Source organism: Mirounga angustirostris, unplaced genomic scaffold, assembly GCF_029215605.1.
Source record: "Mirounga angustirostris isolate CCGP_5_RB_7025 unplaced genomic scaffold, mMirAng1.0.hap1 SCAF_10, whole genome shotgun sequence".
Taxonomy (NCBI): domain Eukaryota; kingdom Metazoa; phylum Chordata; class Mammalia; order Carnivora; family Phocidae; genus Mirounga; species Mirounga angustirostris.
In genome coordinates this window covers 850177-876756 of record NW_026991718.1, presented here as the reverse complement: position 1 = coordinate 876756, position 26580 = coordinate 850177, and positions in this window count along the sequence as shown.

Sequence of the window (26580 nt, the reverse complement as noted above, 5' to 3'; positions counted from 1 at the left end):
AGGGGCATCTGAGCAACACAGTCAGTTACATCCAATTCTTGGTTTTGGCTAGGTCATGATTTCAGGGTTGTGAGACTGAGACCTGCAGTACAGGTCACGTTAAAAAAAATTGATAAACCTCTAGCCAGATTAGTCAGGAAAAAATATATATATAAATTATCAATATCAGGAACAAAAGAGATGGTATCACTACAGATTCTATAGATCTGAAAATGATAATGAAGAAATATTATGAATAATTTTATGCCAATAAATCTGCCTACCTAGATAAATGGGCAGTAGCTGAAATACAGGAATTATCAAATCTCACTCAAGAATAAAGTAGATAAATCAAGTAGTCGTAGGTCTATTATTTTTTTTAACTTACAGCTACAAGGCTTCCCACAAAGAAAACTCCAGGCCCTGGGTAGATTCACTGAAATGACACCAAATGTTTAGAGAAGAAATAGTATCAATTCTGCACAGACTGTTCTAGAAAACTGAAAAGGAAAAAACACTCCACAACTCCTTCCCTGAGGTTAGCATTATTCTGATAGCAAAAATAGACAGTTATTACATAAAAAAATCAAAAATTATAGGCCAATAGCATTCATATACACAGATGTAAGCATTTTATTTATTTTTTTAAACAAAATTTTAACAAATTGAATACGACAACATATTTATTTGTATGTATCTTTTAAAAAATGCATCATGAACAAGTGGGATTTATCCTAGGAATGCAAGGTTGATTTAACAGTCAAATATCAGTCAGTATAATTCACTGTATTAACCAACTTGAATATAAAACTCTATTATCATCTCAACAGAATCAGAAGAAATAGTTGAAAATAATCCAACATTTATTCCTAATAAAACCTCTAAAAAAACTATGAATTAAAGGGAATTTTCCCAACCTAATAGAAATGGCACCTACACCAAACCTATAGCTAACATCACGTTTAATAGCGAAAGATTGAGTGCTTTCCACCTAATATAAGAAACAAGGCAAGAATACCCATTTTCATCACTTCTATTCAACATTGTACTGGAGATTCTATCCAGCAAAGCTAAGGCAAGGAAAAAAAAAGTGACATTTAAACTGGAAAGGAATAAGGAAATCTTCATTCACAGATGACAAAAATATGGACTTGACAAAAAGGTTACCAGAAATAGTAAGTGAGTTTAGCAAGGTTGCAGGACGTAAGTTCAGTATACAAAAATCAACTGTATGTCTACATATTAACTAACAACAAAAACTGGAAATGAAAATTATGAAAACAAGACCACTTATAAATAATAAACAATGTGAAACACTATAGGATAAAACTGGCGAAAGACATGCAAGACCTGTACACTGAAAATTGCAAACATTGCTAAGAAAAATGAAAGAGACTTAAATAAGTGGATAGATAAACATTGTTCATGAATGGGAAAACTCAGTATTGTTAAGATGTCAATTTTTCACAAATTTATCTATAAATTCAAGGAAAACTCAATCATAATCCCAGTAGGCACTGATTTTAAAATTCATATGTAAGTGCTAAGGATTAAAATAGCCAAAGTAACTTTGAAAAGGGAAAAAAAATTGTAACACTAATGCTATCTGAATGCTTCAGGGAGCCTGGGGCTCAGTCACTTAAGCATCTGACTCTTGATTTTGGCTCAGATCACGATCTCAGGGTCCTGGGATTGAGCGCCACATGGGGCTCCGTGCTCAGCAGGGAATCTGCTTAAGGATTCTCTCCCTCTCTCCCTCTCCCCCCACTCATGCTCTCTCTCTCTAAAAAATAAATAAATCTTTTAAAATAAAAGAATTATTATAATGCTTCAATAATCAAGGCAGTGTATCAAGATAAATACATAGACCAATGGAACAGAAAAGAGAGTACTTCCCTTAACATTTCTTGTAGTGCAGTTTTGCAGGGATAAATTATTTTAGCTTTTGTTTGGTTATAAAAAGTATTTTCCTTTCTTTTTTGAAAGATGTTTTCACTGGGTATAGCATTCTATGCCGATAATTCTTTCTCTTTCAATTTTTCTTCTAGCATGCATTCTGATGAAAGTCTACTATCATCCTTATTTTTATTCCTTTGTGAGTAATGAGCCCCGTGTCCCCAACCTACTGTCTTTAAAACTTTCTCTTTACTGCTGGTTTTAACTGGTTTTGATTATAATTTCCCTTCCTGTTTTTTGAGGGGGCAGGAAGAGGCTTGGATTTTTTTTCCTGATTATTTTTCTGTCGCCCTCTTTCCTATCCTTCAGGAACTCCAATTATACAGATATTAAGTTGCTTGAAGTTGCTCCACAGTTCTGCTCATTTTTTAAATTATGTCTATTTCATTTTTAATTGTTCATGACATTAAGTTCACCAATCTTTTCTTCCGTAATGTTTAATCGCACTTTTCCAGTTGAGATCAAACAAGGGGATGCCCTGCCTCTTTGTTTCGGTTCTCATACTGTAAACAAATATCCTTTTCCTGGTTTAATTACTGCCACATTTTTTCACATTTTTGTGCTTTTTATCAGTGATGCTGCTGCTTAAAATGCCCTCAAGCACAGTGCTGAAATGCAGCCTAGTGTCCCTAAGTTCAAGAAGGCTATACAGTGCCTTATGGAGAAAACATATGTGCTACAAGTTTTTTTTCCAGGTATGAGTTACATAATGCTGTTGGCCATGAGTTCAACATTAATAAATCAAATATAGACACAGATATGATAGCCTTACATAGCAACACATATAAAAAACAAGGTTATATATCAATTGGTTGACAAAAATACTGTGACCAAGGATTCACAGGAACCTAACCCACTATTTTCCCTAGAAGCAATGGTTCAGTATTTGCTAATTCAACATTCATGGTGACTTTATAGAATACAGCTACCATGAACAATGAGAATCAACTATATATTAGCTCTGATGTAAAGCAGATCAATATCCATGCTCTAATAGAGGTTTCCCATGCTGTGTTCAATCTAGTGAAAGAAAGGAATCATTCAAGTTAGATGGATGTAATTGTATTAATGGTAAGGAGTTGCACCAAGGTTAAGTAGCTAGAAAGAAGACCAGGATTGAAGGGTATTCAAAATTATGAATTTACTGCATCATCACTGTTTCCCCAAACAGAATGATCTTGTCAATTAAGAGAATAGTTATTATCTTAAACTTTCTTCAGGGGTTCCTTGGCCTGAAACATAAATCCTTTCACAGTTCACCCACTCAATAAATATTCACTCACACTATGATGTGCCAGGCCTTGTGCTCAGATTTGAGGTTAGAAACTTAAGAAGACTGAGCTTTTGTCCTGCACTGGATCAGAATAAGAAGGGAGAAAACAGGCGAGCAGTATCAGTACTGTGTGCTACAAAGTAGGAGAGATGCGTCTGAGGACAGCATAGAAGTGCAGGGAAGATTCCCCAGTCAGCTTTGGACGTGAGGTCTTTGGGGAACCTTGAAGGAAATGAAATTTAAGCTGATTCTTGGTGGTTAAATAGGAGTTTCTCAGAAGAAAGGCAGCTGGAGAAGCAGCAGAGGAAAGATCCTTAGGAGACCTAAGGAAAGACCAAAGAGTTCAAGTAGACAGAAAAGCAATTGAAAGCATGCAAGACCTTACACATATATGTCAGGTTAAGGAATTTGGGCTTTATTCTGCAGGCAAACCAGAGCCATGAAAGAGTTCTAAGCAGGAAAGTGACATGGCCAGATTTGCACTTTTGAATGGTCCTTCTAGTTGCTAAAGATGCATTTGATGGGGAGCTATACTGGAGGCCAAAAGACGAGTAAGGAGCAATCAGCAATAATCAAAAGGTGAGATAAGAGTAGCCCTGAATATGGCAGTGCTGCTTCCAAAATGTCCCATCCATTCACTAATGCTTTAGCCACATCAACCACCTGTTAACACCCCGTACAGATCATTTCTTTCATGGTTCTGCGCTTAGATGTGCCATTTTTCCCCTGCCTGCAATTGTATTCCCTGTATTTGTCTAGTTGGAAAGCTCCCATTAATTCTTAAGTACATTTCTACTTTCAAGTCTTTGTCCATACCCTCAAGCAGAGCCTGTTTCTCCTTAATCTCTATTTTCAAGCTCGCCTCCACTACACCACCCTAGAACACCCGTAAATCCTTGTTAATCAAGTAGAGGTCTTAAAATCTCAACCAAACTGAGATCTGCTTGAGGACAAGGATTATGTCCTGTACATCCCCCACCAGGACAAAGGTGTTGCTACATGCTGTAGATCAGGGGCCCTCAAACTAGAATGCATCAGAGTCTTTTGGAGAGCTGGTTAAAACACAGGCAGACGCTCTCCAGAGTTTCTCATTTAATAATGTCTGAGATGGGGCCTGAGAATTTCATTTGTAACAAATACCTAGATGATCCTGATGCTGGTCTAGTGACCACACTTCAAGAAACACTGCTCTAGAATTCCAAACTGCAGACTCCCAAGGTCATGAAATTACCTCCAACATCCTCTGGGTCTTGGCTGTCTACCATAGGCATGCATCTGTGTGTGTGCGTGTGTGCGTGTGTGTGTGTGTACATGCATAGAAATGTTGAGCAGAAATGCATATGCTTTTCCTTCTTGCCTAAAAATGTGTCAACATATCTATCCTTGGGAACAAAGATTCTTAGTCATAAATCGTCATTTTGATCACTTTAGGTTATTATCCTTTAAAAGAGCTATCCCATTTACCACATACCTATGTTCTAGCCATACAGATCACTGAGTTTCCCATCCATTACTATGTACCCTAGAATGATTTTTCTCTATATTCTCAACTGCAGATGAAACTAATCACCTACAAGAAAACTATTTTTTTCACCAAAAATCATGAAACATATTGCTCACTTTTAAAACCTGAACTATTGTCCTTATGACTAAAACGTACAAAGGCTGACAATCGAAGCAAAATAAGAGGAGATCAAAAAGAAGGAATGGACTTCTCTAGCCAATGCCTCTGAAATGAATAAGAGTCATCTCAATTTTTTTTTTTTTTTGGTCCACCTGAGCCAGTGTTGATCATTCCACTGCATTGCCGAAGTAGTTTTTCTTTATAAAATTTATCCCATTTCATTTTCAGTTAGTTGTCAGACCTTCCTGGGGGTACATGTTCTCAGTTCATTTATTTTGTGAAATTCTGCATCACATTTTCTTCTGTCTTCATTGTAGTCTCCTGATATCTTCACAGTTTCTCTAGAAAAAAACAGTAACAAAATCCCACACTAACACAGAAATGATTTACATGATCCTTTTCTTGGATCCAATAAGTGTCCCTGAGGCCTATCTACACAAATAGTTGTGGGTTTTCTGACATGCTTACTACCTTCATGAGCTCATGTATAATTTTTAAAAATACTTCAATCACAGCATGTTCTCTTTTATTTCTAAATTTTTCATTGAACTTTGAAATGATTACAAAGTTAGCAATTATCTCAAGGTAATTTCTATTTATTATAGAGTCTAATTTCCCTGGGGTTTTTCTTGTGGAGTTGCTTCCATAAATGTCCAAATTCTTTTCTCTAGTTACTTCTAACACAAAGTAATTTTCCACAGCCTTCTACATTATCTTGATGACTTTTCAGATCGCACACAAGTGAGTGAGTGTGGTGTGTGTGTGTGTGTGTGTGTGTGACAGATGGAGAGAGAGGATGAAACTATAGGCTCCTGTATCTGCTTCCCTTCTCTTTTTGATATGTTAGCCCTCAGGGGCAGCTCTGCCATGGGGTACTAAGCTATTATAATTATCATCCCTGTGGGACTTCATCTCAGAAAGAACATGAGTACCTATAGATGTTTTTTACATGATTAGGGTTTGACACTTAACGATTTTGACAAGCTAAGAAACTTAAAAATGTCACATGAAAGCAAAGTAATGCAACTGAGCCTAGATTTCAGAGCCAAATGGACCCAGGTTTGAATGACAGCCCTGTCATTTACTAGCTATATGACACTGGGTAAGCTACAACTTCTCTTTGACCCTTGGTTTTCTTAGAAATTAAATTAACTGCTCTGAAGATAATTAAATGAGATAATACAGAAAAGCACTGGGAACAAATTAGATGTTCCAAAAGGCTAGTGCACACCTGCCTCTCTCTCACACACAAAAAACCTACATTTCTCAAACTTTAAGTATTTATATATTGTTTTACATTTTTAATACCTGTTACTACGCATATCTCCTATCCTTAACTCATTAGTGACATAGTTAGATCAAGTATTAGAGCTCTTATACAAATAAAAAAAGAGTAAGTTAATTCTTAGTGTGTATCTACTTTGCACTAGACCTTAGACTATTTAATCCTATAAAAATTACATAGGGATAGGATAGGGTAGGGATTATTTCCCCCCTTTCTATTGAAAAAGAATCTAAATTCAGAGAAGTAAATTAATTCAGCCAAGAACACAGAGCTAATAAGTGGCAAAGCTAGCCCAAGAACGCATACAGTGCCTTCACTGTATATCCACAACAGAATGTAGCATGGTGAAGATAGGGTTCCAGAGAAAGCTGGCCTGCATTCAAATCTGTGTTCTGGCCTAGGTTAGTTGCACTATTAGGGAAAATAATGTAATTTAAATTTCCTCACTGGTAAGACAGGATTTAAAATAGTGTCACATACCCAGGGCTTTTGTGAGGATTAAATGTGTTAATTTCTCTAAAACTCTGAGCACAATGGTGTCTGGCACATAGGAAGGGCTTGATAAGTAGTATCTATTAGCAATTTTGCAAAGTGAAAAAACAGGTCATGTCTTCTGCAGGACAGAGTGAATGTGATTCAGATTTTTAAAAAATAAACAAAAAAAACTCTTATATTTCTACATGAAGCACTTTTCTTTACATTTCTAATATTCTCTGCCCAGAAGGGAAGAGATTAACCAAATGCAGCTCCTGATTTCAGACCAGAACTAAGGCAAGGACATCCAAAACATCATTCTACCTCCTTTCCTTTCATTTCCCTATCATGAGGTGAGAATTATCTGAGAAACATAGCAAAGATAGCAGGCAATCACCAAAGGTTTTTGAACAAGGAGATAAAGGAATTGGGTTCTAGACAGAGTTTTAGACATTGGTTCTCAACTGGAGGTGATTTTGACCACAGGGGATACTTGGCAATTTCTGGAGATGGTCTGTGGTGGTGTTACTGGCATCTAGTGGGTAGAGACCAGGTACATTGCCACACATCCAAAAATGCACAGCACAGCTCCCCCAACTCAATAAAGAATTATGTCGTCCAAAAGATCAAAGTGACAAGACTGAGAAATCCTGACCTAAAAGATGGAGGAAGAGTGACTTTGTGGAGGATGAAAGAAAAGAAGGGGGGAAACCAGGAATGTGGCCATTGCAATAACCCAGGAAGAAAATGATGACCCTAGAAATACAGGTGACAAAATGTAGGAAAGAGGTGAATATGAAGGAGGTGAACAAAACAGAATTGGCGTTACTTGGTGAATAGTTAGCTGTAGCAGGTGTGTTCGTTGGCTAGGCCTGATGAAGACTGGGGACTTAAAAAACAGAAATCTATTTTCTCCCAGTTCTGGAGGCTAGAAGCTCAAGATCAAGGTGCGGGCAGGTTTAGTTTCCTCAAAGGTCTTTCTCCTTGGCTTGCAGATGGCCACCTCCACACCGTCTTCTCACTGTTCGCATGTATCCCTGGTGTCTCTCTATGTGTCTGAATTTCCTCTTCTTATAAGGACGTCATTCAGGTTGGATTAGGGCCCACCCTAACAGCCTTACTTTAACTTAACCATCACTTTTAAGGTCCTATCTCCATACACACTTTCAGAGGCACTGGGGGTTAGGACTTCAACCCTATGAACTGGGAGGAGCCGGCGGGGGGGTTCACAATTCAGCCCACAACAGCAGGTAAAGAAGGAAGAACAGTCAAACAGGCTTTGGTGACTGGAGGAACCATCATTAAGGAATTCAATTATCTAATAGGAACAAACCAATTCAAAACTCAGTGCCTAGAAACAACATCAATTTATTATTTCTCATAATTCTGTTTTTTGGTCAAGTGATTCTTCTCTCACACCACACTGGCTGGGGCTATGGGTTAGCTGGATGATCCAGATGGCCTCATTCGCATGCTGGCACTTAATATTAGCCACTAGCGGTGAGCTCAACTGTACCTAAGAGCAGGAGCCTCAACTTTCCCCAATAGGGCCTCTCCATGTGGCTCTTTCTCACAGAATAGTGACCAGCTTGCAAAAAGGAGCATTTCAAGGAGACAAGACCCAGTGTGCAAGTGCTTAACAAGATGCTGCTTGCATCATATTAGTCAATGTCCTACTGGTCAAAGCTAATCACATGAACAAGCCCAGAGTCCATGTGAGAAGCAGACCATATGAGGAGTGCTGGAAGAGACAGCTTACTGGGGACACCAAAGTAACAGTTTACCACAGCACCCAGACCATATTGTCTCGTCTCTACCATATTACCCTGCACATTTCCCAACACATATTCCCTTACATTACCATCTTCCCCAGTAGACCACCCTTCTCAATAGCCAGGACTATGTTGTATTTATCAAATCCTTTATCACAGTACCTGGAATAAAACTGGTATTCTAATAAAACTCAGTGAATCCTGGAAAGGGATGGAGAAAAAAAAGAAGAAATGGGAAGAGAGAGACAGGTAAGGAATCTCAAGTATTCTCATACCTCTGACTTTTGAGTGTGATAGTTAATTTTACGTGTCAACGTAACAGGATCATGAAGTACACAGATACTTGACTAAACATTATTTCTGGGCATGTCTGTGAGGATGTTTCCAGATGAAATTAGCATTTGAATCAGTGGACTCAGAAAGCAGCTCTCTCCAGTGTGGACGGGCAACATCCAACCCTTTGAGGGGCTGAATAGAACAAAAAGGTGGAGGGAGGAAGAATCCAGTCCTGTCTGCCTAATTAAGCTGGGACCTCAATCTTATCCTGCCCTCAGGGCTCTAGTTCTCAGGCCTTCTAACTTAGACTGAATTACACCACCAACTTTCCTGGGTCTCCAGCTTGCAGACAGCACATAGTGGGACTTCTTAGCCTCCATAACTGGGTGAGCTAATTCCTTACAAATAAATCTCTTCCTCTCTCCATATATTCTCTATTGGTCCATTTATCCAGAGAACTCTAACACATGAAAGTAGAAAAAAAGGACAAATTATCTGGTCTCTAGTTCCTTCTTTTTCAAAAGGTAAAATGCCAATTTGTGTCATAAAAAAACCTGCAGATCAAACTGCCAAACTTGTTCGGATCAAAACAGGTGACTAGCCGTGAGGCTTAGAGAATACACATCCACTTCTATGATCCAAGACTATTTTACTCAAAATACTAGCATGAAAATATTGGTCCAAATGTGATCCAAACTACCAACCACCAAGAGTTGTTAGAAGTGAAGCACACACAGTCCCAGTGTGAGAGCCAAAAATTTCTTGCTTTGGGAAGAATTTCTTTACAGGATAAATTTAGCTCCTGGCATTTAACACTTTGTTGTCAGCCAAAGTCTGCCCATGGGGAAAACACCTGAAGGCTGTGTCAACAATGAATAAGATCTGAAGTTTCTGTTATAATTTCAAACACTGAAGTCCCTTGATACGATCCTCAGCCTCCTCTCTCGCTGATCATTTGTTCTCAGAAAGCGCCATGCCCCTCCCTCTCCACGTCCAACTACTTCTTAAGGCTGGTGACCCTCAAGTCTGTATCTCAAACCCAGATATCTCTTCTCAGCCCCAGACTTACCCTATCCTCTGTAACTCTACTTTCTGCAGGACATATTAATCTGGAGGACCCACAGGTACCTCAAATCCAGAAAATCTAGAATTTAGAACTCAGTTCAACACATACACCAGCACCCCAAACTACCTCTTCCTTCTGTATTACTCAACTTGTCCAGTAGCATGACTATCTCCACAGACAACTAAACTAGAAATCTGTGAGCCCTACCAAACTCCTCCCATCCCCTCCTATCCTGACATGGCTGGTAATTCCCACAATTTTTACTTAATTCAGTCCACCTTCATCTCTTGCCAAGGATGTTGTGACAGCCAGACAACTGGTCTCCTTGCCTATAATCTTGCCCCGTCCACCTCTTCCCCTGTACTACAGCCAGAATGATACTTCTAAAACTAAAACTTATTCTGATGACTCTGCTTAAAATTTTTCAATGGCTCTCCCAACCTCACAAAATGGAGTCTACACTCCTCTAGGCCTAGAAGTTTCTGGGGATTGGCCTTTTCTTGCTTCAACTGCCTCTTATGTTTTGCTGTCACATCCATATTCTCCAAAAACCTCATACTGGTCCGGAGGAGGAGGAGGGGGAGGGTTGGGGGAGGAGGAGGAGGAGGAGAAGAGGAGGAAGAGGAAGAAGAAGAGGAAGAGGAAGACGAAGATGAAGAAGATGATGGTGATGATGATGATGATGATGATGGTGATTTCTTCTATGAGGAAAAGTTTCCTCCCCTTATTTGACTCCTACTCATTCTTCAACGTAAGAACACAGGCCACACTGGACCCCATGCTGTCCCCTAAGCCCTCCAGCACACATCCCACCATGTTGTGTGTGTTTCCCCACATGTCTGTCTACCCCACCTGGCTGCACGTTCCCTGGGGGCAGAGATCATGTCATGTTCATCTCTGTGTCCTCAAAGCTCAATAAACATCACTTCAGTTTCACAGAAACAATGTCACTATTACGACACCAAACTCTGCATGTGTGGAGCCAGTCATAGCTGCCAAAGCTTAACAAGTGGGAAAAAAACTCTTCCCGTGCAACTCCTTCCCCACTGCCTGGAGAAAAAAATGTCACAAGCAGAATCCCATCTGGCAGGGTTTCATAAAGTGACTCCACACAATAATTAGCCTCTTCCTGAAGCTAGAAGAGAGGATTTTTTTCTGGATTTAAAAGAGTTTGTCATTTATCTTTTTCATTAAGTCACCTTTTACTTGGTTGAGACTTAAAAATGTTTCCCCAAAACTCACACCAGTGTTGTTCCCTCACAATGTCATCATGTGTTATCAAATGTTGTCAGGGAGAGAGTTTCTCTGCCTTTCAACCATGAAGACTCCTGTACATCACTCACCAGGAGTGTTCATTACTCTTCACCTACCTCCACCTCCTGCCTCTAAGTGGCAAACTCCTAGTTTTCCTCTAAGACCCAGTTCAAGGATCAACTAACTCTGAGGTACCCTCCCTCAACTTTCCAAAATGATTGCTCCTTTCACTGTGCACACTTCCATTGTGCACACTTACTGGGCAGTACTGCACGTGTCTGTCTGTCTTCCCTATAAGATGATGAATGCCCTGAGACTAAGGAGAGGGGCCTGTTCAGCTTGGATCCCCATTCCTTTTTGTGGTGCCTAGAGTATAGGAAACCCTAGTAAAAGGGTATTTGAATTAATGAATAAATGAATTTGTGAATAAGTAATTTGATGAAGATGATAGAAAGATTCCTGATATATGTAAATGTTGGAGACTTGAAAGAAAGAGGAATTAATATAAGAAATAATATATTTATAAATATACTTGGGTTAAATTTATTCTCTGAGATTGTTATGATTAGGATTGAAGAGACTCATTTGCTTTTCTTTCCTTCAGGAGGAGGTTAAGAACAATAAAACTAAACGTTGGGGTTCTCAAGTTGGAATTTCAGTTCTCCAACTGGCCCTGGCTGTGACTAGGAGCCAATCATTTAACCTCTCAGGAGCCTAATCTCCTCACCAGCTGGATGAGTATGTGATGTTCAGTATTCACCAGATTATTTCCTCCTCTATACAACTATAAGCTCCTGATCCTACTGTTCCTTCCACCCACTGCACTGCCCACCCATGCAGCCCACAGTCTCAGTCTTCAGTGCTCTGTCACCCCTTCCCGCGCACACCTCCTCTCATGCTCCCCGTTGGGTCTCTGCTCCATCTGTTTGACAGGGCATATGGCAAAACCCACTCTCCCAGTCCACCAGCACCAGGGGTCCTGATACTCTCTTGAAATCACTTCCTACTTCACGTCCAACGAGCTGTCTTCTCACTTCCTTCAAAAAGTTCCTCAAGATATTTTCCTCTCAGAAACTCAGATTTACCCTGAACTATTCTCTATACATGTGAAGGTGTGTGAGTGTGTGATGGAATGATGACACTCATCATTAATACATCCTAGTCTTTCAAAATCCTATCTGTATTCATCGTCCCACTTATTTTTCTCAATAATCCTACAATGTAGTTACTATTATTCATCATAGGACACCTGGGTGGCTCAGATGGTTAAGCGTCTGCCTTCGGCTCAGGTCATGGTCCCAGGGTCCTGGGATCGAGTCCCGCATCGGGCTCCCTGCTCTTTGGGAGCCTGCTTCTCCCTCTGCCTCTCTCTCTCTCTCTGTCTCTCATGAATAAATAAATAAAATCTTAAAAAATATATATTATTCATCATAATTTTGCAGGAAACAGACTCAAAGCATTTTAAGTGGTTTGTCCAGAATCACACACACCTAGGTTATGAAAGAGTGGGGATTTGTTCTCAGGTTGTCTGGCTCCAGTTTCGTGTACTTTCCACTCTTCCCAGCATGTTTGTCACAACAGAAATTACATATACAGAACTAAAACCAAAATCTTCATATACAGTGGGTAGTAAATGCTGTTTAATCATCTGATTAACTTGTGACAGTCTCTACAACGTCAAGGCAAGCCCTACAAGAGAGGCATAAGATGGGTTGAGTGCCAAAAGTCTACAAAGCAGCCAATGGAGAGAAATAAGCCCTAAAGCAGCAAGACCAGCCAGTGAGGATGCTTGAAGGTGACCCTCAGGAAGGAGCCACAAAGTAAAGAACTCCCTGTCCCCATGGTACAGAAGCACATTCTTATGTGTCTATGAACTTGAAATGTTCCTCTAGCTTTAGGTCTTTGAACATATACATTTTCTGCTGGAATCTTTCCTACCCTATTCTCTTTTTACCTGGACAATTCCTATTCACTCTTCAAGACTAAGATCAAGTTCAACCCCTCTATACAGAGTTTTTCCTGAACAGCCTGGGCTGGGGCCTGTGCCATTCCTCTGGGTTCCTCATGTGTGTGTGTGTGTGTGTGTGTGTGTGTGTGTCTATTTTCCATACCACCAAGCAATTAACTCAATGCCAACACCATCTACTATCTAACTGGAGAGAGGATCAGATCACACAGGTTAAGGGCTCAGTCCCATAAGAATGCATCCCCCTGCCTCCCTGTCACTTCAGATGCTAACCACCAAGCCAAGTTGTTACCTCTGCTTCTGACCAATTGCCTATACATCCAAGGTTCCCACTCCCCACCCCCAGGGTTTGATTAATTTGCTAGAGTGGCTCCCAGAACTTATAAAAACATCTACTTAGGCTTACCAGTCCATTAGAAAAGGATATAGCTCAAGAACCCCCAGGTGGAAGACATGCAGAGGCACAGTATGCGGGAAGGAGCACAGAGTTTCTATGCTCTATGGGCATACCATTCTCCCTGAATTCCCATGTGTCCACCAACCTGGAAGCTCTCTGAACCCTGTCCTTTGGGGATTTTATGGAGGCTTCATTACACAGGCATGATTGATTAAATCTTTGGCCTTTGGTGATTTAAACTCAAACGCCAGCTCCTCTCCCCTCCCCAAAGGTCAGGGGTAAAACTAAAAGTTCCAACTCTTCAATCACATGGTTGGTTTCACTGGCAACAAAACCTCATCCTTAGGTTACCTAAGGGCTTTCCAAAAGTCACCTTATTAACATGAGCTCAAAAGACAGTTTTATTACTCCCATCCCTTAAGAAATTCCAATGATTTTTAGGGGCCCTGTGTCAGAAATGGAGATGAAGACCTATATATATATATATAATAAATTATAATATCAGAGCTCCCATAGCCTCTTGTGCCTCCATCATAACGCTTCTCACCTGCACTCTAATTGTCAACTGTTACATCTTTTTTCCCACTGGACCTTATGCTCATGAGAGTAGGGAAGATTTCATATTCAATTCTGTTTCCACAGGTTCTGTCTGAACGACTGGGACATATTAGGTGCTCAGTGCATGCCTATGAATGAATGAATGAATGAAAGATTTTTCTAGGTTGATCCCGCATAAGAGTTATTTTCTCTCTTTGCAAATCCTACTCGGCTTATAGAACCCTTTCAACTCCAGTAGACCAGAAGAATGAGTTTTATAGCCAGCATATTCGCACAGAGACCAATGTGTCCTCCAAGATTTCTACAATTTTTAGTTTGCTCTTTTGTGCAACAGAAAATAGCAATGCCAATAGCAAAAGGTTAAGAAACACGCTAGCCAATAAAATATATATATTTTAGAGAGAGACTTAGAAATTGAGACAGGTAGAAAGATGGACAAAAATATGGAACTACTTGCTAGAACAAAATGGTTTGTTATGGATCGTGAAAAGGCATAAGACACAAGTAATTGAGAGGATTTCAAAGATTTAAAACCAGGTAAAGAGTAGATCCCAGTAGAACCAGGTCTTTCCAGCTAGTTCAGCACTAAAGAGCATTGAATAGTTAAAAGCATCACCATACTCTAGTGGAAACTACATATTATTTGTAATATTCTTTAAATATGTACACACAAGATAATTTAATACAATAATGAAATTATAATAACTAAAGTATAAAATAATTTAACTATAGATAATATGTACCATTATGTCAAGTGAGTTCTCTATTTATTTCTTGTTTTTAAAATATCAACTTTTAAAATACCAATTCAAAGAACTCTTCAGAAATTTTTAAGAAGAAAGGCATAGAGGACTGGATATAACAGTGCACTTGTTCTCTTGTTATCCAGAGGCAGTGGCAAACAGAAGCAACAACTCTTAAAGGATGGGGCCTCAACAGAGTTGCCTCCCCCCATTGGGATGGGCACCCTACCTCTACATCAGTGTCCTACGGACACCAGTGGCCAGGTCAGGTCAGTTGCGTGAGCAGCTTCCCCAAGCTCTGGAATTTGGACATGATTTCAAGCCGCTGGAGCTGCCATATAGAGGTGGCAGTTTGGTTGCTAGGAAAAAAAGCATGTAACATTAGAGGGGCCTGATAATTTTCACAGCATGAAAGGTAACTCTCATTCTCTGTTTTGCAGAGTATGTCATTTGATCGTGGTTGATATTATCATCTGACTTCTATATCTTGACTTCTTGATCCTGATATCAACCCTACCTCCTCTGGATTTGATGTCATCACTCTTCTGAGCTTCTTATTCTCCCACTTCCCTTAAAGGCAGTCTTTTCCTCTTTTTCAGCTTCAAATTTGTGAGTTTCAAATTCCCTGCTCTTTTCCCTGGCCCAGAATCCAGACTTGATTTTAGCAGATCCATCTTTCCAGATCCTTCCAGAGAAAGTGTTCAGTCATAACACAGCCAGTCAAGAGAACTTTACCAGATTAATATAGAGTGATTAGTGGTGGGACTCTAGCAAAAAATATGCACCCTTTTGTCATATTAGCTTAGAAAAATAAAAAATGACACCCAGAAGTATTAATATACTCATTATATATAGAGTAAGCAGATCTAAATCTTGAATAAGAGACCTCGTGGTAATTCAAATGTTCCTGAAGAACTGAGTAGGTAGCATTTGTCTCATTGAAACAGAGGGACAAGCTGGGTCATGTGTCAGTTGAAAATCTGTACTCTGTTTTTCCTTGTTCTTACTACTGCCAGAAGGAACTATCAAAACAAAATACAGTTTCCTATTCACTAGGAAATGGCTTCGGTTATCAATTTCCCCTGAAATTCTGTTCCCCTGAGTGATTTTAACAAAATTCCAATGTCCTGTAATCATGTAACTATGGAGCCAACAGGGAATCTGAAGATGCTTGAGACAGGAAGCTCTTAACTCCTCATGAACCCATCTGAGAGCGTACTGAATGGTACAGAGCTTTGCCCCAGAAAAGTGGCCCTAGACACAATATTTTGCATACAACTTTTGCCTACATATCAGCCCTCCAAAGGCCACGTACCCCAAATTGAACAGGTCTAATCTGATCATCTAACCCAACCACCATCTTATTTATGGATAAAGATAGCAAGATCTATAACAAAGTTGACTTGAAAAGTGACTGTCTACTTTCTTCCCATTATAGGGCATGACCTCCCAATGAAAACTGCAAAAATGTGAGCAATTTGAATAGGAAATGGATATTTTAAGACCTCAGTTATCAATGTGGGACTGTAGTTTAAGGTAAGATTGTAGACCATATTTAAAGTAAATCACTAAAATGAAGCTATCATAATAATGTAATAATTATTGAACATCTACTATATACTAGGCAACACTCAAAATATACTTCATTAATCCTCATTACTAACCTACTACAATTATAAAGTTTGTTCTATGGAGGGGCTGACTGACTCACCCAAGGTCACACAGGCTGTAAGTGACAGAGCCAGGGTGTGACCCCAGAATGTGGCAGCAGTGTCTGTGCCTGGAACCACATGTGATATTGTTCTTTCCCAAGCTGAACTGCAAAACAAATATAAATGTAAATAGTTTTTTAAAAATGAAGTATCTCTTTCTTCCTGTCAAGAATCTACAGGGACTCAATTTAAGCAAAGTGTGCTCTCTAGCATGCAGTAATGAATAGTTAAGAATGGTTTGCAATTAACCAATTTTGTGTATCTTAATCCATGTTCTTCAAGGGCTTCAAATTACTTGAGAGTGTTCTCTCAAGCATTTTAAACATTTCTCCCTATAACCTCGCTTACACTATTCATTTCTAAAACTTATAAAGAAATTGTTTTACTTGACTGAGGTTTTCATTTCCCCAATACTTCTAACTAAACTAATAAGAATCATAGTTGGCTTTTTTTTTTTTTTAAGAGTAAAAAGGGGTCTTACAGATCATTTAGTTTGACCCACTCATTTTGTACGGAGAAAACAGAGACTAGATACATTAAAGGTGATTTTTAGGAAGCTCTCGCATCGAGTTGTTAGACACACAGGACTAAGACACAGTTGTGCTTCCCTGTAGCAGACCTGGGTCCTATCCCACATCTCACTACAGCTATCCAAGGCTTTAATTTTTTTCCAATGATTACTTCATTCTTTTCAAATGGAAAGAAACTCAAGTAATATTAGAATTTTTCTAGACACTAACAATGAATTATGAGAAAAGGAAATTAAGAAAGCAATCCGATTTACAATAGCATCCAAAAAAATAAATAAAATATTTAGGAATATTTATACCAAAAATAAAAAAAGACTTGTACACTAAAAAAAAAAAAAAAAAAAAGGAGTTGACGTTGCAGCAGACTTGAGTGGTAAATTCACTGGTAATAAAAAATACACTAGCTTTTTTTTTTTTTTTTTACAATACATGAAATGCATAATTTTTTAAGGCTTAGTTATTATATCAACTATCATACTTTAGGATGGGAATTTCAAAGCATTGTCTTAAATAAAATTTAAAACAACAGAAATATAAGCATTTGCCAGCATCTGATGAAATCATTCAACTAAAACTTCAAAATGAGAACCCGGGCAAAAGGAAATTAAACCTCCCTCTGCACGGTTTCCCGGACACTCTCCCCAACTTCCCCAGGATTTGAACCCCCTGGATGTCTGGAGCCAATCAGTTTCAGGCAGGAGGACAGGGAAGGAACATTTCTCAAGATCAGAGGAGACAAGCCCTGGGCCAGATACTTTGCAAGAAAGCCTCTGATTTTCTGCAACAATGTAACACCCATTTCTGAGGTGGTCACACTGAGGCTCAGAGATGAAGGAATTTACCCAAATCTTAGCCACAGTACATCAGCTTAGATCTGCTGTTCTCAGCATGTGTGCTCTTTTCACCAAAAAAAAGCACAAAAAAATGCCACCTAGAATGGGTAAAAAGGAAATGGTACATACATACATATATAATGGAATATTACTCAGCCATAAAAAGAATAAGATCTTGCCATTTGCAACAACATGGATGGATCTAGAGGATACAGTGCCAAGTAAGGTAAGTCAGAGAAAGACAAATACCATATGATTTCACTCTTATGTGGAATTTAAGAAATGAAACAAGTGAATAAAAGGGAAAAAAAAAGAGACAAACCAAAAAACAGACTCTTAACTATAGAGAACATATTGGTGTTTATTAGAGGGGAGATGAGTGTGGGGGGGGATGGGTGAAACAGGTGAAGTGGATTAAGAGCACACTTATCGTGATGAGCACTGAGTAAAGTACAGAATTGCTGAATCACTATATTGTACACCTGAAACTAATATAACACTGTATGTTAACTATACTGGAACTAAAATCTAAAAAAATACCACCTAGGTATTGCAGACCACTATCTGCCTTCAAGAATGTTACAACTGGGTGAGGAGGAAAGAAAATACAAGTAAGTACAAATATAGGTAAATAAATAAAATGAAAAACTGCAAATACAAATATAAAGAAAGTTATTTAGAGGTGATTTTTACCTCTAAAATGACAACACGAAATGCTAAGTACAAAATATAGAAGAAACCCTGGAAATATTTACAGAAAGTGGAAAAAAAAGGAGAGAGGGAGGGAAGAAGGGAGCTAGGGAGGAAAATACTCAAAACCAAACCGTCTCTACCCTCGTCATTCAAAACATGGTCCACGGATCAGCAGCGAGGGCCTAATCTGAAGGTTGTTAGAAGTGCAGACAGACTCTCAGGCCCCGGCGCAGACCTACTGAGTCAGAATCTGCATTCTAACAAATCTGCCAGGTGATGTGTACGCACAGGAAAATCTGAGAAGCATGGTCTATATTAAGCATCAAACAGCAAACACCACTGGAATTCTAGAAAGGACGAAGACCGGTGTGATCGAAGAAGGCAACATGTAGGCAGCAGAACTTGAGTTAATCTACTAGGAGATTATGGGTGGAATTCCTATGAGGGGTTTAGAATTCGCTGGGGAAGTAAGAGAACTGTATAAGAGCACGTATGTAAGAAGCGAAGTGGGTACAGGAGAAGAAAGCAAATCATGCTGCCCCCGGTGAAGTGTACCTGGTGAAGAATGTTTGGAATTTCCCTTTTGTATTTCTATTATGCCCTAGGTTCACATATTCCCACATAGAGTATTTCAATTTGCAGAGAGAAAGAAAACTGTTAAAATAAAGTGTGTACCTTTGGCATGTGGAAAGCTGGGTGCTCTTGGGGAGTAATAGATAGTTGGCATCCTCTAACATGTGTGTGCTGATCCTGCCACCCGAGACCCATCTGCAGAATGGGAAACTTCGGGGTGCCCCAAGAAGTGGTGGGCAGCCACATGCTGGGGCTCTGGCTGCCTACTGGTGCAATGCACTTGATAGAGCTTTCCTATTTTGCAGGTTTTAGTGGCATAAAGAGGTTCTGAATGCAGTATCAGTCGGCTGAGTGGGGCTGCTAGCATTTAAAGTAAGCAGCATATGGTCACTGGTTTGCTGAGGGTTAACCTGTCCCAATGCTTTTCTCTAGACAAAGCAAATTTCACCAAAAAAAAAGAAAAAAAGGGGGGGGCTGAGTTCCTGTGGCCCCAGTGATTTGCTATGATCATTTAATGCTAACCATCCAGAAAGCCGATGAAATATGGCTTTAGAAATGAGCCCGACTCTCTGAATCCAGGACAATCCATTTGTTCATGCAACAGACGTTCACTGGCATTGACCTCAAGTCAGGGTTTTGCCAGCTACTGTGGATTTGGGGATAGGGGAAAAAGTGGCCCCTGAATTCAAGTAACTTATAGTCTACCTTGCAGACAACTAAGCAATTAAAATCCTGTGAGAAGTTTGCTAAATGGGGGAAAGACAGGGTTTAGGAGTTTGGAGGAAAGAAAACCCCAGTCGTGCCAGAGAAGGGAGTAAGGCTCTGCAAAGGAGGCAGGAATCAGGCTGAGTGTGGGCAGGAATTCGCTGAGCAGGGAGGCATGAGTGAGCTAGAAGAGTTGAGGCTGTAGAGGTTATGGATAAGAACACAGATTTTGGAATCTAGCGGTCCAAGGTTCAAAACAGTCTTTGCAACTTAGTAAGAGAAGCCCCTCAGAAACTATGGGAGATAAGAGATCTATTTTTAAAGGAGCTAGATTTCCTTGGGGGTGGGGATAATTTGTTACACAGCTATACATAATTAATATACTGTGAAACTAATGAGGCTTGAATTTCAGTGCTCCTCACTTGCCCTGAGCTCTTCCAAAATCCTAAAATGAGGGGGACGGCATTCTTAAACCCTAAGGTCAAGAGGAGGGGGTCCCCCAGCAGTATGTTAGCATGGTGACAAGTTTTTGTAAATATACAAATTTAAAATATTGGATTTTTGTGATGTTTGAGATATTTGTTAGAAATTTTAAATTTTTAATTAGTTGTGCTTTTTAAATTAGTTGTCTAAACAAGCACCAACTTTTATAGCAAAATGAATATATAAATATGCAAATAGACACACGTTATATGAGGTGTGTGATGTTGTGCTTAGTGAGATGTGTGTTTGATACTATATATAAATAGGATATTACTTGGAGAATTAAATAAATTTCATTTCCTGGTGCGGATGAATCCAGACACACACACACACACCCCCCCCGCCAAGCAATCTTCCCTTGCATCTCTTTCCATCCCTTTCTCATTCCACCTCCGTGCAGAGGTCTGCCCCTCACCAACTTCAAGGAATCCAGTCTCACCAAACAGTGTGTGATTTTTCTCGTGTTTGAGGAGAGGCTGCCTGCATCATGAGGACGGGATCACACTGCACCCCTCTAAGGCACCCCATCACCACACGGCTGACCTTCTCTTAGGGCCCATCTGCTCACCATTTCACCCGACCCCAAAGCCCCCCCATCCCAAAGTGCCACTTTTCTGTCACTGGCAGACCCCTAGAAAGTTCCGTCTCATCCTTCCCTGCCTCTACTTTTCTCCTGAAGATGCTTCCCTGCAACTCTAGGGAACAACGTGTCCCCACTATTGTAAATCCATGCTGGGACATCTGGATGAGCATCGCCTTAAAAACAAGTCTGAGATATGATTCGCTGCCCTCCTTTACTTTAGGCTAAAGATCACATTGCATCCAGTAGGATGACTTAAAGGAGAAATATTAATAGGAAAAGACCAGAGGCAAGTGTGTCTCCAGCGTATCACACCATTCTAGATGAATCTAACTCACAGCATGGTATAGAAATTAAGGTTTTGCAGTAGTTCAAAGAGAGAAAAATCATGAAAAAGCAAAGGACAGTTTGGTCCTGGGAACTCAAAGGAACATGCGTCATAGCAATGAGACCTTACTCACCCTGAGTTGTGACTGAGTTTCACCTGTATCACCTTGTCAATACTGTTCATTTGAATCGTATTTGTTTTGTGGTTTTGTCTGTATGTAATTTGTAAATTTGTTTTGATTGTGGACCCATATAAGGCCATAAGCATGAGGAACTTAAACACACTTCATGCTGGTTCATGTCTAAGTCAACATTCGGGGGCGGGAGCAGGGTCTGTGGGCATTTTCTCAGGTTTAAGAAATACAGGCTTAACATTATAGAAAATGATAAAAGAAAAATATAAAATGAATTCTCCCTATGATCTCGGTTATTCATTCATTTCTTCACTCACTCATTCAATACATGTTTATTGGATACTGATTACCCATGGGCAAGAACCATTTGAAACACTGGGTAGAGCAATAAATAAGTTAGACATGTCATGCATCTTACTTTCTAGAAAAAAAGGGAAGAAAAAATGTTTTTAAAAGACTATTTTAAAATGTGAAGTGTGCCCAGAATGAAATAAAACAGGGTGATTTGATAACAAGCAACTGGGAGGCTATTTTGATTTGATGAATAGGAAAGGTCTTTCTGTGGAAGTGACATTAGAGTTGAGACATGGAAAGGAGCAGTCATGTGCAAAAACCAGAGGATTAATGTTCCAGGAGGACAAAGTAGGAAGTGCAAAGGCCCTGGGGTGAGATGGCTGGAAAAGAATGAGTAAGGGGCAGAGGAGGAGAGATAGGCAGGTTTAGACCATACTGAGGCATTTAAGCTGTTTGAATGAAATCTGTATTTTATTCTAGGTGCAGTGGGAAGCTTTTGGAAAGTTTCTTAGAGGGGAATGACAGGATTAAATTTACACATAGATCACTCTAATGAATGTGTGAAAAATAAAATTAATTCTTCAAAACAAGAGTGAAAACAAAGAGATAAGTTGGAAGGCTACTGAAGTAGACCAAGTAAGAAATGACAGGGGCTGGGTGACACGATGGCAGTAGGAATGGAAAGAAGTGGGTAGATCTGGGATATAGTCAGAGGTATAATCCAGAGGACTTACTGATGGACCGAATATAAAGATTTGACATGTGAAGGTGAAGGAGAGAAAGAGAAGATTCAATCATGTTTGCAGGTTTTGGGATTGAGGGGTTTTTTAAAAAATAAAACAGCAAATTCTGAATGAAAATATAAGAAAACATTAAGAGTAAATATCTTTGAACAGTGAAAATAAGGTTGCTTTTTTTATGTGATATTATTTTTATTTTTTTTATTTATTTATTTATTTATTTATTTATTTATTTATTTATTTATTTATTTTTAAAGATTTTATTTATTTGACAGAGAGACACAGCGAGAGAGGGAACACGAGCAGGGGGACTGGGAGAGAGAGAAGCAGGCTTCCCGCTGAGCAGGGAGCCCGATGCGGGGCTCGAACCCAGGACCCTCTGATCGTGACCTGAGCTGAAGGCAGACGCTTAATGACTGAGCCACCCAGGCGCCCCTGTGATATTATTTTTAAATGAAAATATATAATCAATACTTTGTGCATTGATGCATTTTATATTCCTGATAGTGAATTCTTTTCTTTTCTTTTTTGCAAACAGTCAAGGCCCCAAGTCAACTGAGGAAGGCAGAGGTCTTTGTGAGGAGTCTGCAAAGATGCCCAGAATAGAGGAAGCCAAAATGGGGACCCAGGTCAATGAGATTTGACTTAACTCAGCTGCTACGATCCCCCTGTGCTTCACAACCGCTTCCAAAGAGTCAGCAACACCTATCTGTTCCTGCCGAACAAGAACAACTCCTGCCAGTATCATCATCTCCGGGCCCCATCAAATGACAGGGATGTTCCTCCACTGAGATGCACAGCTAGTACCAATCCATTCCCATCCCCACCATGCAGGGCTAAGGAAGAAACATCAGATGAGCTGGCTGGGAGGCCATCCACATTGCTACATTTTATCCTCACTATTATCATTCATCATTATTGAAGTAGCTAACTTTATATGATTTTATAGGTGGCAGAACTAAGAAACAAACACAGTGCATTTCTAAGATTACACAGCTATTTGGTGATTCAGTCCTATTTTCTTCCCAGCACACTATTAAACACAGCAGTTCAGTGCTGCCCAACCTTTTCCACACCATGCCACACACAGAAACTGGTATTTTTATAGGATGCTGGGGCAAACGGACATGGATACTCAAGGCCTGGTACAATCCCCTCGGGTTCCATCTGCTTCAGGGCTTATGTGGTCACACAAAAACAAGTGGGTGAACATCTCCACATACTTTGTTTATGGGGTACTTAATCTGGTGGTTCTCAAATTTTCCAAAAATTTGGAAAGTTTGGTTTTTTTTTATTTTCGTTTTTGTTTTGAGAGAGAGAGTAGGGGAGGGGAGGGACAGAGGGAGAGGGAGAGAATCTTCAGCAGGCTCTACACCCAGGACAGAGCCTGATGCGGGGCTCGAACCCACAACCCTGAGATCATGACCTGAGCTAAAATCAAGAGTCGATGCCCAACCAACTGAGCCACCCAGGCACCCCCCAAATTTGCAAAGTTTTAAAAATACAGATTCCCAGGCCTCATCCAAAACATTTTGGTTAAATCACTTTCCATCGCAAACAACTGAAAATACTGACTCAAAGTGTCTTAAACAATTAATAGGAAGTTTAGATGTTGGTCAGTTAGGACACAGTCCCATTCTGAGTGCATCGGCTTTGCCTTCAGGCTGGCTCCCCTACTTGTTCAAACATGGTTGCAACACATAATTAGCCTCCAGTAAAGAACCACAATGGGCTCACATGCCTACACTTTAAAAGGGGGAGGATGGGATCATCCTGATTGATTTAAAGCACTCATGATTCACCCCTGGGGGCAGGGATACAAATACTCTCCCCTGATTCAGGGAACACCCTATCAACACTGGGGTTAGCCAGTTAGTAAGGAAAGTGGGTAAACAACCATTCTTGGATGCTACATAAACCAAATCAAAATCCCCGAAAAGTCCTAAAATATATTTTTAAAAGAACCGTAAATGGGTACAATGATCAGCCAGGTTTGGGAACCACTGTCCTAAACTCACTGTTGCTACCAGCCCATTTGCTGCCTTCGCATAAACTAGAAGATACCCCTTCGGGAGATCCAGCCTTGTGAGTGTCCAGCTGTGAGCATATGGCAGCTTTGTCTGAATGAGAAAAAGGAGCCCATTCCCATTCATCTGCACCTCAGGGAGCAGGGCAAAGGCTACTTTTCAGCCCCCCAAATCCTCTCCCCACTGTGCCCGGGGCAGACCGGTAAATGTTTAACCACCAGCTTGGTGGCTGGTGATTGGTACAGCTTGCCAATTTCTGCGGTGTAACTATGCCCCGTGCAGCCAGGTCAAAGCTCCCGATGTCACAGGACCGAACACGGAGCTGGGAAGTGATATTCATTATCAGCTCTCACAAGAGGTTCGAGTCAGCATCAGCACACCTTGGTCGTGGAAGCACCCAGGTGAACAACACAACCTGCACAGCAGAATGCAGCAGACACGCCCGGAACTACACCTTGTTCCACGTGGGGGGAAACTACCAAAATCATACCATAGCACTGGCAGGGTTTTATAAAACTAATGAGTTCTTAGTTCTAAGTACAAACTCTTCTACCTGCATTTTACAAATAATTGTTTCAGAGACCTCCCCCCCACCTGAAATGATACCCCATTTGGAAACTAATAATGAACAGAAACTATATATTTTAAGTAACACAATGATCATGACTATAAGTCATTACTCATTAGTGGGAAAGAAAATCCTATATAAAAAAAGTAGAATTCAAAAGACTCTAAGTAAGGAATTAATCACTTTTATAAATAGCGTCAAAGAAACGATTATACCTTTGGATTCTGTTGAAAGCACAAAATTTATTTTAGAAAATTCCTATCCCTGATACTACTTAATAATATAGAGGAATCTTTTTTATTTTTTAATATTTTATTTATTTATTTATTTGACACAGACACAGCCAGAGAGGGAACATAAGCAGGAGAAGTGTGAGAGGGAGAAGCAGGCTTCCTGCGGAGCAGGGAGAGCCCAGTGCGGGGCTCGATCCCAGGACCCTGGGATCATGACCTGAGCCGAAGGCAGACGCTTAACAACTGAGCCACCCAGGCACCCCAATATAGAGGAATCTTAAGCAATCTATTACATAGTTATGCAATTTTTCCTTTGCCTCAAATACTGACTTAAATCGTGTTTTATATAAATGCTGGCATGCCCCTTCCTTTTTTTTTTTTTTTTTAATTTTTTTACTAACATGGGGCCCCAAATTAAGGAGTTTGGAATAAACCAGCAGTGAAAAGTATCATCTTTCCGTCAGACTGCCCCAGATGGAGCCCCCGCTCTACTCCCTGCCAGTGGTATATCGTGGTCCAGCCACTTAACCTCTCTTCCAACTCCATGGCCTCATGGGTAACATGAAGGTAGTACAGTAACTCTATCTCAGGACTTCTAAGGAGAGATGAAGCCCAGCACACAGCAGATACGCCATAGACATTTGCCACAGGGCACTCCATCACATGGGCAGATCCAATGACCAAAAAACTGTGGCCTCGGTCCAACCAACCAACCAACCAACCATCATGATAGCTGACCTAAATGACAAAAGAAGAGTCCTATGTATGTTCACAAAATGTTGTGCTTTTATTTTGAGGGTAGGAATGTTTATTTCATTTTGTTCCATTTTTACTTTTTTGTGTGTTTTCTCGCAAAGACCAGGTAGACTGTCCAGGTATGGATCAGGAAGAGGTAGAAGGTGAACTTGGATAGGAGGAGATGAGAACCTTGGATTCAATGGTGGAAGAAGAGGTTATGAGGATCAGGTGGCTGAAGGTAAGGAGACTCAGGGCTGTGCATCACCAACTAAAGACCAACTAAGGACCAAACCTCTTGGCTCCCCTACCACCTCTCCATCATCTGTGGACAGCACATTTTCAGTGACCCTGGCCCCTAGGGTAAATTTTCACAGAGAAAATGGATGGACAACTTCTGGCAGGATAACCCCCCTTTCCATAAAGTCACTGGCCAGGATTAGCTGGGAAGATCCCTATGGGTCATGCTGGGGCCAACACATCACCTCTATTATACATATACTAGTGCAGGTGTTCCACAGCAGGGTTTCTCGACCTCCACATTATTGACATTTTGGCTAGACAATCAACTGTTATTTGGAGCTATCCCATGTATTATGGTAGCACCTGCCCCCTACTTTAAACAACCAAAAATGCCTCCAGACATGGCCAAATGTCCCCAAGGGAGCAAAAATCACTCGTGGATGATAAACACTATTTTACACAATAACCAAATGACATAGCTATGATCCCCATGGCACAGAAAAAAACAGAAATACAGATCATCTGTAGGTTGCCCACAGTCCCAGAA